Raw genomic sequence first — 17,791 nt, 5'->3', positions numbered from 1 at the left:
TTCTTGTGTTTGAGAGCCTGTGCTTTTTACCCTCCACTGTCTCTGCCAGAGGCATTGTCAGTACCCTCTTTGTGCCACTTATGCCTTTGAGGTTGCTGTTGCCTTACTGCTTATGATGTCACTGCTATCTCAGGTGTCACCACCAGGATCGCTAGGCAATGACCACTTCTGCTTCTTCCAGGGACACTTGGGACATGTGTCCCCCACTGGCTCTCCATGGACTCTTTCACAGACTTGGGTGCTGCTGTCCCATGCACCACCTATGTTTCTCCTTCTGGCTTATCTGAGGGCACTGGCACTACCACTGTCAGGGTGCTGTGTTCTCGGGTTTAGATGTCACTGCCAGGGGCCCGGGAAATGGTATGCATCTGCTGCTGACAGTGCCAGTGTTGTGGGTACCACTACTGGGGACTGGTCACAGGTTCTGCTGTGGCTCCTGAAGCCTCGGGTCACAGTTGCCAACTACCACTACTGGGAGAGGGGGGGAGGCTAAGACACAAGTGCTGTTACCACACCTGCAGTCTCTGGTTTCTGCCATGCACCAGTGTACTTTTTGAAACCTCCAGTCAGGGCACCACTGCCCCTCCTGGCTGTATTTGCATTTTGGATGCAACCCTTGCTGCTGGAAAGACCAGCACCAGTGCCCAGGGATGGGGAGAGGGTAGAGTTACTGGTACTTCTCTATGTCCTGAAGACTCAGGGCATGTGTACCGCCTACCTCCCCTGGTGGTGGGGGCAGGGGCTAAGCCACTAGTGTCAGGTCTTCTACAAATTCTGGTCCCCAGTGAGTGCCAGTGTGCTCTTGAAACCTCAGGTCAGAACACCACCACTCTTGCCAGGAGCACCCACCTTTTGGATTACCACTGCCAGGGGAGGGGCGGGGGCTGGTCTCCTAGTTCCTCTGCCTCCCAGAGTTCCAGTCCACCCACTTTCAGATGTATAGATGCATGGATCTCATAGGCATTCTGGTGTGCTATGCAGGGAGTCCTTTGTTGGTCAGTAGATGTCTTACTGGTTGTAACTTAGAGAGGAGAGACAAAGGGAACAATTCACTCCACCATGATGCTGACATCACTCCTTTCCTTTACAGTAATCTTGAACCTTATCCAGCACAATAATATACCACTTCATACCCCCTAGTACGGCTGTGATAGAAAAGACTGACAGTAACAAGCATTAGCAAGGGTGTGGAGAAATGGGAATCCTCACATGGTGTGGCGATGTAAATGCTACAGTTTCCTTGGAAAGCAGTTTGGGATTTCCGCTTCTGGGTAAGTATTCCCCCAAAAGGAAAACTTATGTCCTCTCAAAGACTTCTTCATGGATGTTCATAGCAGCATTATTCATAATAGCCAAGAGTAGAGACAATTCAAATGTCTATCAACTGGAGAATAAACAAAAGGTTTATTCAATAATAAACAAAAAGGTTATTATTAAATAAACAAAAGGTTTATTTATCCATACAGTGGAATACAATTCAAGAAGAAAAATGAACAAAATATTTAGACACACTACAACACGAATGAACTTTATGTTCGGAGAAGACAAATCAATAGAGGCAGAAAGTAGTTTAGTATGTGCCTGGGTCTGGGGCATGGGAATGGGGATGAACTCTCAAAGGACATGGGGACTTTGGTGACTTGATGGAATTGTTCTAAAACTGAATTGTGATGATGGTTCCACAAGTCTGTAAATTACTAAAGTCATTGAATTGTATACATAAAATAGATGAATTTTATGGTATACAAATAATCCCCCAATAAAGCTGTTTAAAAAGAGCCCAGAAAATGTTTATTTGATATACAACTCAGAATATAACAACCATTTGTCACTGCTATTTGGTCCCTACATAAGCGCTAAATTTGGAGGTAAATTACCTTTCCCCTTGTCTTTCACACCTTGAAAGCAGATATAATAGAATGATGGAAGAGACTTTTGTACTTCGGCTCAAGACTCACAATAACTCTGACATTTTGACATAAGAGCCCTTAGTTCTGTCACAAAATTTTTGTCTTCTTAGTAGGTGCTCCTTTTACTATATCTCCCACTCAGATGCCTCAAACAGAGTGACTACCAATAACTGGACACAATGATGAAGAAAAAGTAACAGTCTCACCAGAAAAATATTTTTTTTAGCTATACTCCCAAGTGTAATGTCCATGTCCAACTACTCACCAAACGTCAATGGAAAGATCAAAACATTTCTTATTAAAGCACAAAGACAAATACAATTAGAGCTGCCATATTTACTAGATTGAGATGAAGATTTTAAATTTCATTGCAAAAATCCCTATGAAGAAACCTGTTTTTGATTTACACAATCTATGGGATTCAGTTGATGGAAATGTGCTGAAGAAATCATTACAGGAATTTTGGACTTTACAATTCATCAGAAAGACTAATGTAACAAATAAGAATCCCCATTGACCATATCACAGGGAAGTTATGGATTTATACACAAAAATGACACACCTCAATGGGAAGAAGTAGCGCTTCAGCCAAGTAAATTTTGACATGTACCTGGAAAGGGCACTCAAATGATTAATATGTTTAAACAAGTAAATTTTAAAGTGAATTAGTATTACTATAATTTTTTAATGATGTGATAGGGAGTTGTTGAGAGAGAGGATATAACACTGTAATAACTAACAAATGAGAGAGTTATTAATTAACTCTTGGAAAAGTTCGAGGAAAAACTGTGCAGAAAAAAAATGTGTCAGTAATGACTAACTGGCCAATTACCACCATATCCTCCGGTGATCCGATCTTGCTAGGAGGGGAGAACTGAATCTTTTGTTTATTCTTTATTCCCTACATGCAGGCACTATCCTGGATCCTGTAAATTCTCTGGATCTTATTTAAGCCCATGGGATGGTTGATTCCTCATCAGATTCTCTCCAGGACCCAAGTAATGCTTGTCTCATTGAGGAACTCATTACAGGATTGTGGGGCGTAGACTTCCTTCTTTTCCTAAATGCTGCAGGAATCTCTGGCAGATACATGTCAGAAATCCCCAGGAACATAGGTTGAGAAAGAATCCTCGGGTTTTACTGCTGATCCTCATAGTTGTGAATAAATTGGCTTTTTGCTTGTTTCATATTCTCTTTCTCTCTTCTTTAAAAAAATTTTCAAGTAATTTGCAAGTAAAATAAATTATCAAAGTTCATAAACCATAAATATACATTGTAATGAATCTATAAAGTGAACACTCATGCAACTATCATTCAAGTAAAACAAAACAGTAATTGCTATTCTGTGTCTACAATGTTTATTTATGTCACCTGAACAGTCACTTCGATTTATGTTTTAAAACTTTATTTTATTTATACATTCAGGTACTGTTCAGATACTAAGACGCACTTTATATTTCAACACAAATCAAGTTTTTTTGGCCAGAGATCTAATCTCCTTCTGAAAATCACTATGAATATGGGAACATACAATCTATAAAAACAACATATCCATAAACTAAACCTTCTAACAGACCTCCATTCCCTGGAACCATCAAAACCTATTTCCGAGTGTTCCAGATAAAGAGATCAGGAAATTCTAATAAACTTAGTTTTAGAACCTGTTGATATATGGTTGATTTAATTTTTAAAATAAACTGTGTAATACAGTTTCATAGAAAGATAGAGACATAGATACACACACACCCCCATCAGATAACTGCTCTGATAACATAAGGAAGCCATAGACGATTATCACTTAGAGTGTGGCCGCAGGCAGCTCACATGTCTCAGACTTCTGAACTTTAGCCAAAGACTGAGAATTTAGAATCTCTGTGAGGTGGGGCCTTGAACTCTGCATTTTAATACCCAAACCAGGAAATTTCTATATACCTTCATTTTCAAAAAACCGCTGTCACAGTAAATGTGTATCTTGCGTGGAATAAAACCTTTTCCTCAACTCAGGGACAGTCATTTGGGGAAGGTAAACTTTGGAATGAATTTATGTAGCAAAGAGTACAAAATATGTTTTTCACGTAGACAGAGCATCTATATCTATTTCTATACCTATATGTATATATTTTAGTGAAATAATTTAATCTAGTTAATCAATTGAACCATAATAAAAGAATTTCCAGATTATATATCAGAAATAAAGGAGTTCAGAAAGAAAGGAGGTGGTGTACCTGAAGAGGGCATGGGGATGAGAAATCCTCTTCCAACGAAGAATCAGTGCCCTTTATGTCCTCGTTTAAAGCTGCGGCTTATGAAAGAAATCATGTGTGTTTCTCAGGAAAGATGAACAGAGTGATGAGCAAATTGAAATAAAACCAGGTGAGGCAGCAGCAACCATAAGCTGGGCACGAATAAGCAGAGACACAGCAGTGGGGCTGCAGAATCTGGTGGTTGGTGGTGGCAGCATCCACACTACTGCTGGCCTGAGACTAACTGCATTGCTTCCCCCTCAGCCAACCTTCATACCAGAAACTCGTTGATGGACGAGCTGTGAAAATTTAGAAGCAACAATAAGGAGTTAGAAAATATAACTGAAAAAATATGCTACTCTCAATAGCTTACAAATACTCTCAATACATGTTTATGAATAAACTTAAGAAATGGGTAAGGCTTGTCTAAGAACCGTGTATCTTTACCAAATGACCTGAAAGAAAATACAAATAAGTGGTGAGCATACAATATTTCTAGATGAGAAGTCTCAATTTGTAATGATGTCAGTTTTTAAATTACTTTTATTTTTTAATTTTTTAATTTATTTATTTTTCCCCCGAAGCCCCAGTAGATAGTTGTATGTCATAGTTGCACATCCTTCTAGTTGCTGTATGTGGGACGTGGCCTCAGCATGGCCGGAGAAGCGGTGCGTCGGTGCGCGCCCGGGATCCAAACCCGGGCCGCCAGTAGCCAAGCATGCGCACTTAACCGCTAAGCCATGGGGCGGCCCTTAAATTACTTTTTAAACGTAAAACTATACTTAAAATTCCAATATAATTCTCTATGAGAGATTATGAATTTATTTTAGAAATTAAAATGTCATAGTCTTGACAAAAGAAACAGTAAGTATATCAGCAGAATAATAAGTTATTATACATGAGTCAATCTATGTGTATATAATTATTTGGAACATGATAATATCTATTTTAATTAGTAAGAAAATGATGGATTATTTAATAAATGATGTTGGGTCAATTTTCTATTTGAAAAACTAGCTTTCTTAAAACATAAGAAAAATATGAAAATTAAAGATATGTTTTATAAATAAATGAAAATATTTGGGATAGTAATCCTCCTATGTAAAACACAAAACCTAGAAACCAATAAACAAAAGATTGACTCATTTGATTACATAAAAATTAAAATATTAAATATGAAAAAAGACTACTAGTAGTTTTTAAGAATTGCTAAAACTTCCATTTCAAGATAGCAAATTGGCCACATGTCATGACTGCCCTTTTGCTCAATAACATGGGAATTACTGCAAGTAAAATAGAAATCATTCCATAATTAGATCAAAACAATAAAAAGAATCCTCTTTTAATCCAAGACTGAGGAATTCCTAGAAATAGAAAACAGGCCACAGATGGCAAATGATGTAAAGACTACTAATATTAATATTTATTAATCACTGAGGTTTTTCAATAGTGGTCCAATGATAGTCAAAGATTAAAGTGTATAATTTAATAAATTTTTTTCTGAAAGTGCTTTCTTAGGACTTTTTGTGCTGAGCTTAGAATTCTATTCTTCATTTACATCCCAGATGAATGATAAGGGAAAATCTTTCATCCTGCTTTGGAAAATCTTATCAAACCTTTCATTCTGCTCCACAGTCATGTGATTTTTCCAGTCTCCAATGGTATCTGGGAGGAAAAACAAAGAAATTTCTTCAGTGAAGTTTTGAGGGGTGAGGGGGTGAGACATGATGACTTAGTGTTGGGAGAAACATTATTTTTCCCACTTAATTGTTCTCCCCATTAAGTTCCCAGTCACTCCTCCACGTGGCTATGACTCTTCACTCTCTCACTTTAAGGAAAGCAGGTGAACAATCTTATCATTGAAATTATAGTATAATTAGATATAATTAGCCCAACTTCTCAGTTGTCAGCCATCTGGGAAAAATGAAAATTACTACACTTGATCACTATTTTGTCCCATGTTAACAACAGTTACTTTATTTTACAGAAATCTTAAAAAAATTCCACAAGGTCAGATATCATTGAACTTATATTTACTGATGATGACATGACACAAGATCAGATAACACTGAGAAAATATTTCTTGAAAAGGACATGGATGCTCAGGGAGATTTTTTAAAATAGCCCAAGGTCATACAGTTTATAATGGCAGAGCTGTAATTACTCCATCTTGACGCAATTTAGGTATCAGACAGCCTTAAACTAAACTTACAGAGATACAGAGTTGTGATGACACATAGCAGCTGATAGAAGGAGAGGCAAGAAAAGAAACACTGATTTTAAAAACACTGAACCGAAAATAAACAACTGAAACAAACTGGAATACTAAACAAAAAAGCTGAAAACACAGACAAAAGCAAGGCAGGAGTCGAAAGCCAATGCAAACAATGTTCAGGTAGGTAACTTCAAAGAGAGAAGTGTTTGTGTATCTGCAAAAAAAAACATATAGGCAGATGCTCCACTTCCACAAAGAAATTTTCCAGGCCCCTATTATTCTTATTAGCCATTTCAATGTCTCATTTTCAGGCATGTTCAAGACATAGGAACATACAAAATTTTCCTTTTTTCAAAGGAAAACAAATTGCAAGTGCAACAATAATGGCAGCTGACGACGTCTTTAGCTTCTAGAACACAACAGGGTGAGGTGGGGCTAATGGGAAAGGGCATGCCCCCTGTTCAGTTTGGTTCAGTGTTACCAGTGCTTCATATTTCTCAAGAGAAGGAGGAAAGATGCACCTAAGAGATTAAGAGGAAGAAATACTAACTTAGAGAAATACGAAGCCAGTATTTATTTCACATAGGGGCATGCAAGCACAGAATTAAGTGCAAAAATCTATTTCCATAATTTTGTATTAGATATTTTCAATGTACTAAATTTAAAAAATCATAAAATATAATTAAGAATGTATAAAATAATAAAAATATTATAATATTCGAATTTATCAGTTGCATGAAGAATTCATTTATTCTCAAAACTCACTCACCAAGGGCAGATAAATGAGATATTACTGTATATTTTTATGATGTGAGATTCTATTTTAATAAAAGAAATGTAATAGTCCTTCCCAATGACAAAAGAAGACTGAATTTGTGCTGTTAATTCTCCGCTGAGGGAGATTCAGGGTAAATCACAGAGATGTAAGAAGGGCCAGTGAGATCCAACAGACCCATCATTACCTCATAATCAGAGGCTGTGTCCATGTCACTGAGAGGAAAGAGTCTACCACTAAACGAATATCCATTTTGTGGCAGGCACTGTGCTAGGCATTGGTAGATTCTCAGGGACCACGTAGAGGACCTTGTGATTTTAGAGTACTCTGCAGATATCTTTAGGGAAGAAATAATATAGTCTCAGGGAGAGCATTAAGCAGAAATCATGGAAAATCAACTCTCTAGAGAAGGGAGGAAGACCATGAGGGCTCTATTTTGGAGACTTTGCCAAGAATCCCAGAGGGTACACTTCGGTTCATTTGCACCACAGTCCCAGACAACCATTCACAGCTGAACTTCACCCTCGTGAAGGAAAGAGTCTTCTTTTCTTCTGTCCTCAGGCTGGCTGTTTAGTATATTTTCATAATTTGCTAGTGGGTCATACTTCATGTTCTGAAATGTAGTCTGTCTCACAACATCATCCATGGCTTCCTTATTCAGTTCTTTCCCCAGAAATTTGTAGACTTTTGACACAGAATTTCTGAGATCCTGAAATAAACAGTGTATGAAAATTATGCAAATTATAAGAAAGAAGACTTATCCAAATGTTACAGCTAATATCAGCATGAGAGTGAAAAATGTAGGTGCTTAGGCTGGTTGTAAATTTGGAGTTGGACAATGAGAAGTGACTTCATTTTCTTCTTTTCAAATTAATCTTTCATTTCTCTGCTGTTTTAGTGTTGTTTGGGTTCATTTGGCGGCATTTACATTTCATTTTATCTGTGCACTCAGTAAACATTTTGGGACTAACTACTAAATGTCAGATATTGCCCTGGATGATGGTGCAAGTGAATGGAGGGATAACAATGGAATCAGTGCTAGAGTTGAGTAAGGACCTATGGGGAGAGAGTAATTGTGTAATGAAATTCAGAGAAAGTTTCAAGAAGGAAGAAAAATTTGTTCTAGGTCTTATAGGAAAAACAGGAATTTTCTGGATAGAGAAAACTGGAAACATATAGTCTAGAAAAAAATAAGCAGTATGTGCAACACTATAGTTGCATGGAATCTGTGAGATATCAGGTCACTGAAGAGTTAGAAGGTGAGTATCCCTGGAGCTTGATGGGAACAGGCCTGGGATGAGAAAATTGGGAGATGGGGCTGGAGGTACTGGATGGGGCCATATTGTGAGGAGGGATGCAAATCAGTCAGCTACTTAAACTTTTCTTTTCTTAGTTATATATATTTAGCAGGTAGCAGCCATTAGTCAGTGCCTGCATTGCAGCTCTTTTCTTGCTTGCTAAATGATCCTGATGGTGTTCTGGCAGCACTGCTCAGCCCCATTCTAGGAAAGATCCTGATAGATCCAAGATCCTCCTGACAATCTTATTCTCCTTTGTAAGAGATTGGTCCATGGTGGTCACGTGACCCAATTTTGGCATTGAAATAGAAAGAGGAAGTTCAATAGAAGCTTCTGAGATTGATTTTCCTCCTGGAGAAAAGGTGGCAAGAGAGCAAGGAAAAATGCCCTTTTTAGCCAGTTCCCTCTCTTTCTGCTTCAGATGCTATTATATGAAGACATGAATTTGGAGTGGTGACAACCATTTTGCAACTATGAGGGGGGGGGCATCACTGCCACACCAAATTGATAAAAAGAAAAGATAGAAAATGCTTGCAGCATTTATCACATCCTTGAGTTGCCAGCCTCAGGATAGCCTACCTCTGGATTTCAGTCAATAAACAATAGATGTTCTTATGTTTTCAGCCACTTATAGTGGACTTACTGGAAGCTGGATTCCTTCTGATGATACAGAGACATTTTCATTTAATTTATCATTCAATGCTTAAATCAACACAACACAGACAAGATTAAAGCTCACAAAAAATGCATCCCAGGTTGATGAACATAAAATCTAGAATGTTAGAAGGATGAATAATGCAGAAATTAGAACTGATAATTCATGAGACACCAATAGTCTGGTTCAAAAAACTCAAACATATGCAGGACCACGTACACACAGACAATCCCTCACACACATACAATTTTTTTAAAGAAATTTTATGCCATTAATTGTAAATGGAAACCTGGTAAACAAAACTCAGAAGTGATACTAGAAATAAGTCTCATGCTACACTCAATCTTGGATCTCAAATTTGATATTGTTCTTTGGGTTCTGGACACAAACAATTCATTAGGCCAGGCTGGGTTACAGTGTGGGTTAAATCACAAATGTAATCTCACCTCACCTTATTCATGTCCTCATACAGCACGAAGTGAATATTGAAGTGGCTTCTGTGCTCATACCAACCTCTGATATGGTCAAACCAAAGGCTTCCTTCCGCTGTGGGAAGAACAGACATGTAATTGGGTAAATATGTGGAACAGATTGAAATATAAGCTACAGTCTTCTTATGAGGTGCAGGAATCTTTAGTAAGAAAAGAAAGAAAAGGAAGTCAGTTTCTAGATTCAAGATTTTCCCTGTCACACAGTTCTGGAAGAATCCACCAAGAAACAATTGCATGAATTCAAGGAGAAATCTGTCTCTTATAAGTGTATTTTGTATAAACAGAAAAGCAGCTTAAAGTGGGGTTAGGAAGAACCCAAAATGAAGAAAAGTCAGAAGAACAAAACCTCTCCTTCCTGCTCTTCCCATTGTCCACATATGTACATACAGCTGTTTCCCGCTCCATGGACCACTGTAGACTTCCTGATGAGTCACTTCAGCTCTGCGCAGTGGATTAGAGCCTATGCTTAGTTCTCCCATGCAAGAGTATCATCTCTATCTCAGCAGGCCTTCCTCCTGCTCAACCAGTTACGTTGGCTCCTCAGAAAAGAATGTGGAACAGAATTTTATCAAACAGAAGATTCTGGGAGACACCACATGTGATATGCAGTTCCAAAGCACCAAACATACTGTGATCTAAACTGAGCTTCCTTCTCAGCTGAGCTGGAACAGAAACATCTGTGCTAGTGAAACAGTAATCTCTTCACACTACTTTCTTGGTTAGATCTAAATCTTCCCTGGTAATAGGACTTTGTAATCCACACATCTCCTGAAAGGGAGTGAGAATGAGCAGAATTTGTATGAATGGCAGAACGTAGTCATCCAAGAGCATCCTACCAACTGGCTTCATAAACTGACCACTGACTCCCATTCTCCTCTATTTCATGATTCTCTTTTCCCTCTGGCAATTTCACTGAGGTTAGAATTTACCATAGGACAGCAAACTTATTGATTAATTTATGAGTTCAGTTACCTTTTCCTTCTAGAAATAGTTCCTGGAATTCCTCAGTGGTAGCTGCAGCTTGACATTCTGTCAACTTGTTTGAAAAATCAAAATATGAGTACATAACATCCTTAGGGTTTCTGTATATGTGAATAACCTGCAAAGAAAAAAGAGGAATCATTTTTTTCTAATGCTTTCATTCTATCGTATTTTCACCTGAATACATTTCAATTGGGTGAACCCCGTTATTTTGAGCTTTCACAATTTCCTAACCATGTCATGTACCAGCCCACTCTTTTGAATTTCAGGTTTCACCTTCCCTGCAATGCCTCTCCCTCCATGCCTCATGTGTCTACTATCAATTACTCTTCAAGACATGTCTCAGAAGTTCCCTCTCCTTAACTCCCCCAGGCAGAGACAGCAACTTCACTCTCTTGCCCCTACATCACTAGCTAATACATGTAAAAATGCTTCATAAACTATAAAATTAGATGAGAATACGAATAACTGACTAAAACATTTTCAATCATATTATAAAATTTAGAATGTGTTTTTCTCATCCTTCAGGTTGGTTTACGTATCCCTGTTCTTCATATCCTCATAGAGTAAAGCACAAGCAGTTGACACACAGAAATTACTTCTTAAATAATTTGTACATTGAAGGAATATAGGATTCATTTTATTTTATTTTATTCTATTTTTATTTTTTTTTGAGCAGAGACCATTTTATTTTATTATTTTTTTGAATTTTTTGTTTATTGCAGTAACATTGGTTTATAACATTGTATAAATTTCAGGTGTACATCATTATACTTCTATTTCTGCATAGATTACATCATATTCACCACCCGAATACTAATTACAACCCATCATCACACACATGTGCCGAATTATCCCTTTCACCCTCCTCCCTCCCCCCTTCCCCTCTGGTAACCACCAATCCAATCTCTGTCTCTATGCGTTTGTTTATTGTTGTTATTATCTACTACTTAATGAAGGAAATCATATGGTATTTGACCTTCTCCCTCTGACTTATTTCACTTTGCATTATAGCCTCAATGTCCATCCATGTTGTCACAAATGGCTGGATTTCATCGTTTCTTATGGCTGAGTAGTATTCCATTGTGTGTATATACCACATCTTCTTTATCCATTCGTCCCTTGATGGGCACTTAGGTTGCTTCCAAGTCTTGGCTACTGTGAATAACGCTGCAATGAACACAGGGGTGCATGTATCTTTACGCATTGGTGTTTTCAAGTTCTTTGGATAAATACCCAGCAGTGGAATAGCTGGATCATATGGTAGTTCTATCCTTGATTTTTTGAGGAATCTCCATACTGTTTTCCATAGTGGCTGCACCAGTTTGCACTCCCACCAGCAGTGTATGAGAGTTCGCTTCTCTCCACATCCTCTCCAACACATGTTGTTTCCCGTCTTGTTAATTATAGCCATTCTGACGGGCGTGAGGTGATATCTCATTGTAGTTTTGATTTGCATTTCCCTGATAGTTAATGATTTTGAACATCTTTTCATGTGTCTGTTGGCCATCTGTATATCTTCTTTGGAGAAATGTCTGTTCAGGTCTTTTGCCCATTTTCTAATTGGGTTGGTAGTTTTTTTGTTGTTGAGATGCATGAGTTCTTTATATATTTTGGAGATTAAGCCCTTATCAGAAGTATGGTTTGCAAATATCTTTTCCCAATTGTTAGGTTGTCTTTTCGTTTTGTTGATGGTTTCCTTTGCTGTGCAGAAGCGTTTTAGTTTGATGTAGTCCCATTTGTTTATTTTTTCTATTGTTTCTCTTGCCCGGTCAGACATGGTGCTTGAAAATATGTTGCTAAGACCGATGTCGAAGAGTGTACTGCCTACGTTTTCTTCTAGAAGTTTCATAGTTTCAGGTCTGACATTCAAGTCTTTAGTCCATTTTGAGTTAATTTTTGTGTATGGTGTAAGGTAAGGGTCTACTTTCATTTTTTTGCATGTTGCTGTCCAGTTTTCCCAACACCATTTGTTGAAGAAACATTCTTTTCCCCATTGTATGTTCTTGGCTCCTTTGTCAAAGATTAGCTGTCCATAGATATGTGGGTTTATTTCTGGGCTTTCAATTCTATTCCATTGATCTGTGTCTCTGTTTTTCTGCCAGTACCATGCTGTTTTGGTTACTATAGCTTTGTAGTATATTTTGAAATCAGGGAATGTGATACCTCCAGCTTTGTTCCTTTTTCTAAGGATTCCTTTAGCTATTCGGGGTCTTTTGTTGTTCCATATAAATTTTAGGATTATTTGCTCTATTTCTGTGAAAAATGTTGTTGGAACTTTTATAGGGATTGCATTGAATCTATAGATGGTTTTAGGAAGTATGGACATCTTAACTATGTTAATTCTTCCAATCCAAGAGCACGGAATATCTTTCCATTTCTTTGTGTCTTCTTCAATTTCTTTCAGCAATGTTTTATAGTTTTCCATGTACAGCTCTTTCACCTCTTTGGTTAAGTTTATTCCTAGGTATTTTATTCTCTTTGTTGCAATTGTAAATGGGCTTGTATTCTTAATTTCTCTTTCTGCTACTTCGCTGTTAGTGTATAGAAATGCAACTGATTTTTGTATGTTGATTTTGTATCCTGCAACCTTACCATATTCGTTTATTACTTCTAAGAGTTTTCTGGTGGATTCTTTAGGGTTTTCTATATATATAATCATGTCATCCGCAAATAGTGACAGTTTCACTTCTTCCTTTCCAATTTGGATCCCTTTTATTTCTTTCTCTTGCCTGATTGCTCTGGCTGGGACTTCCAGTACTATGTTAAATAGGAGTGGTGACAGTGGGCATCCTTGTCTGGTTCCTGTTCTTAGAAGGATAGCTTTCAGTTTTTCACCATTGAGGATGATATTAGCTGTGGGTTTGTCATAGGATTCATTTTAAAAATTGATTATTGTAACCAACTAGAAGGAGTAATTTTACAATAACAATTAAGCAACTCAATCATATTGGAAAACAAAATATCAATCATATTGAAATACAAAATGGCATCAATATCTGCCACAACCCGTGGTTCAATGGCTCATTACGTTTCTGTGCAGAACGCTCAGGGGCTCTCCAGATCACGCATCTTCATTGTGGAATGACACGTATACCCTTTGTTACTTCTCTTGGGAAACATCCAAGTTAGGTAGAGGGAAGCTTTCATCCACATAACACCTCCCTGCACACTGCCTGGAGCCAACCTTTAATGCTGGGAGGTGAGCTGATGGGTGCTGGGTGTATCTGAGGCTCTCCTCATCCCTGAGCGACCCCACTGCACTGTAAAGAGAGCCCTTCAGCCATGGGACTTGTTTGATATCAAAAAAGTGTGTGATAATATCAAACAAATATCCACAGTGGTTGATAGTTGTGTAAAGAAATGAATGACCCTCCTGCACGTGAAGGAAAGGAGTCCCTTTCAGTCTCTTGATGTGGCTCTTCATGTCTCTAGCTTTGGGTTTGAGAAGGGCTGCTATTCATACAATCATTTGCTTATGTAAAAGTGACGGTGGTATCACTGAGGTATATAATGATACAAGTTATTAATATAGGAAAACTGAGAAGGGGAGAGGTTTGAGGAAATAATCAAAAGTTCCATTTGAATGTTTTAAATTTCGGATCTCTACTACACATAGAACGGGAAATATCAAAAAGATAATTTATATCTCTCTAGAATTAAGGTGAGAAGTCAACTACATAGAGATTGTGTTTAAAGTTACATGATTGAATATTACCTAGAGATTACTGCAGAGGGAGAAGAGGAGAAGCCCAGGCCAAATACCTGGGAATCATCATCACTCGGAGGTTGGACAGAGAAGGAGAAGCCAGGGAGGAGGAAGGAGCAGTGTCTCAGAATCACATTGTATGAATTAGAGAAAACCCCAAATAACACATTCAAATAACAAAGGTATTGATTTTTTCTCACAAACCATGAAGGCCCAAGATTAGAATGAACAAATCACATCAATTCATCATCTCAACAGGGTCATCAAGTACCATAAAGTGGGAGAGTGAAGAGTCATAGACATGTGGAGGAGTAACTGGGAACTTAATGGGGAGAAAAATAAAAGTGGGAAAAATAATGTTTCTCCCAACACCAAGTTATCGTGCCCCTCTGCCCACAAACTTCACTGAAGCACTTTCTTTGTTTTTGCTCCCAGGTACCATTGGAGACTGGAAAAATTACGTGACTGTGTAGTAGAATGAAGGATTTGACAAGACTTTCCAAAGGAAGGTCAAAGATTTTCCTGTGAAGTTCATCTAGGACTTAAATAAAGAATGGATTTCTAAGCTCAGCACAAAAACTCCTAAGACAGCACTTTCAAAAAGCAAATATATTTAATTATAAACTTTAATCTTTGACTATCGTTGGATCATTATTGAAAAACTTAAGTGATTAATAAATATTAATATGGTAGTCTACATCGTTTGCCATCTGTGGCCTGTTTTCTATTTCCAGGGATTCCTCAGTTTCTGATCAAAAGAGGATTATTCTTATTGTTTTGCATGTAATTACGGAATCACTTTTATTTTACTTTAAGTAATTCCTAAGTTGTTGGTCCAAAGAGGAGTTCGTAACATTTGATCAATTTGCAATCTTGAAATGGAAGATATACCAATTTTTAAAAACTACTTCTAGTGTTTTATCATATTTAAGATTTTAATTTTTATGTAATCAAATAAATCAACCTTTTATTTAGTGGCTTCTAGGTTTGCATTTTATTTAGGAGGGTCATTATCTGAAATACTTTCAGGTATTCATAAATCATATCTTTATTTAATCTGTATATATACTTATTTTTTAAGAAAACTATTTTTTCAAACAGATAACAAATTGACCCAACATCATTTATTGAATAGTAACCATTTTCTTACTAATTAAAATAGACATTATCATGTTCTAAAGAATTGTATGGACATGAGTTAACTCATATCTAATGACATATTATTTTGCTGATGTACTTTCTTTTCTTTTTTCAAGACCCTTACATTTTAATTTCTAAAATAAATTTATAATCTCGCATAAAGATTTATGTTGGAATTTTTCCAAGTATTGGTTTACACTTAAATGATAATTTAAAAACTAACATCATTACAAATTGAGACTTCTCCCCCAGAAGTATTGTGTGCTTAGCACTGGTTTGCATTTTCTTTCAGATCATTTAGTAAAGACAGATGGCTCTTAGAAAAGCCTTGTTCATTTCTCGTTAAGTTTATTCCTCACATGTATAGATAGTATTTGTAGCTATTGGGAGTAGGACGTATTATCAGTTATATTTTCTAACTGTTTATTGCTGCTCATGGACTCTTGCCTGCTCATCCACCAGTGGGTTTCTGGTATGAAGGTTGGCTGGATGGGAAGCAATGCAGTTAGTCTGAGGCCGGCAGTAGTGCGGATGCTGCCACCACCAACCACCAGATTCTGCAGCCCCACTGCTGCGTCTCTGCTTATTCGTGCCCAGCTTACGGTTGCTGCTCCCTCGCCTGCTTTTATATCAACTTGCTCATCACCCTGTTCATCTGTCCTAAGAAACACACACAATTTCTTTCATAAGATGCTGCTTTAAACAAGGCCATAAAGGGCCCTGATTCTTCACTGGGAGAGGATTTTTCATTCCATGCCCCCTCCTGGTACACCACCTCCTGCCTTTCTGAGCTCCTTTGTTTCCAGGGCTCTTAACTTCCACAGGTCTGGGCTTAGGCAGCGACACATGTCTTGAGACAAACTTTCCCTTCCTCTCCCTTTCTCCTTTTGTCTTCTTAAACAAGAGTTTGAGTTGGTAGTGGGAAGAAAATCTTGTGCTTGAAAAAAATGAACATTGGCATCTTCTGTTTACAAGATACTGAGTTTAGAATTGTATATGAATTATCTCTTTTATTATTAAGAAAAACCTCATGAGATAGGTGCTGTTTCATAAATGAGAAAACAAGAAGTATAGAGAGGTAAACTAGATTTCCCAGGGGCAAATATTTAGTAAGTGTTAGTGCTGTAATTCAAAACCTGCTCTCACTGACTCTAGAGCTGAAAAGTCTTAAATACTCTTCTCATAGCTGTTAGTTCCTCATGAGGGATTGAGTTGGTTTGGGACTGAGTTGCCATTTTAATATCAGTCAACTCTACCTTTGTTCCTCCAGGTTCCCTTGAGAGCCTGGTAAATCTCCTTCTCCATACCCCCTAAAAATGGCAGTATTTAGTTCTTCTTTACCCATGTATTGATTTTAGTTCTTTAGTCTCTTGCCCTAGACTTTCAAAATGTGGCCTACGCCCAGAATTGACAAATGCACCCAGGAAAGAAAACCAAGGAGAGTCCACCTGAAAAAGGGCTCTATCCTCTCTGGAATTGTAGTTAATCTAGTTCATATTGTTTCCAGAGATCTAAGGTTTTGTACAATATAATTTTGTACTTTATCTACTTTTTACTGTATCCTTCCTACACAGGAGAATTCTTAGCCAAATTTTTAATGATTTGTATTAAGATTTATCACCATAACTACCCATCTAGCTGCTGTAATTGACCAGTTATGGTGATCACCCTTCAATTCTGAAGAATCCAGATTGTCTAGCCTTTCAATTGTAGCAATAAAAGCCACCTGACACTTTGTGGTAGTAGTTTTGCTGTTGGTGCTTTTAACTCTCAAATACATTTGCAGGACAACATGGGTCTTAAGTGAGAGTCACAGTCTATAAGTAAATTAGGTAGTCCAAGCGCATGACCCTATTGATGGCACGAGTTTTGTACCCAATGGTTCCCAAAGCTGTGACACAATTTGTCAGATAAAATCATTCCTCTGATCATGTTCCCTGAGCATGCTCCAGTTGTCTTATTACCATAATAGCACTTTACATGTTATATTGTTGAGCTATAATGTCTTCTAGGGAGAGAGACAAACTGATGAGCCCACATTCATCCGTGGAAAAACCAACATATGTAATCTGAAAAAAGCTTTTGTTAACGTTCAGCTGATTAACTAGATTAAATTATTTCACAATATATACAGACACTCGAGTCTATATGAAAAACCTATTTCTTACAGATTTTTCCATAAATCCATCCCAAAATTTACCTTCCCCTAATGATCTTTCCTGAGTTGAGGCAAAGGTTTTATTACAAACAAGATATACATTTACTGTGACAGCAGATTTTTGAAACTTAAAATATGTAGAAATTTCCTGATTTCTGTGTTAAAATACAGATTTCAAGGTTTTGCCCCACAGAGATTCTGATGTCACGGGCTTAG

General features: G+C 37.5%; 1 pseudogene; it reads right to left on the bottom strand.

Moving 5' to 3' along the window:
- Window positions 1–5,624: 5,624 nt before the first annotated feature.
- On the bottom strand, window positions 5,625–16,762 carry LOC131420327 (amine sulfotransferase-like; annotated as a pseudogene).
- Window positions 16,763–17,791: the final 1,029 nt, after the last annotated feature.

This window comes from Diceros bicornis, chromosome 23 (assembly GCF_020826845.1).
Source record: "Diceros bicornis minor isolate mBicDic1 chromosome 23, mDicBic1.mat.cur, whole genome shotgun sequence".
Classification (NCBI taxonomy): Eukaryota; Metazoa; Chordata; class Mammalia; order Perissodactyla; family Rhinocerotidae; genus Diceros; species Diceros bicornis.
Note: the sequence above shows the minus strand (reverse complement) of the source record. Positions and strands in the feature narration are given on the sequence as shown.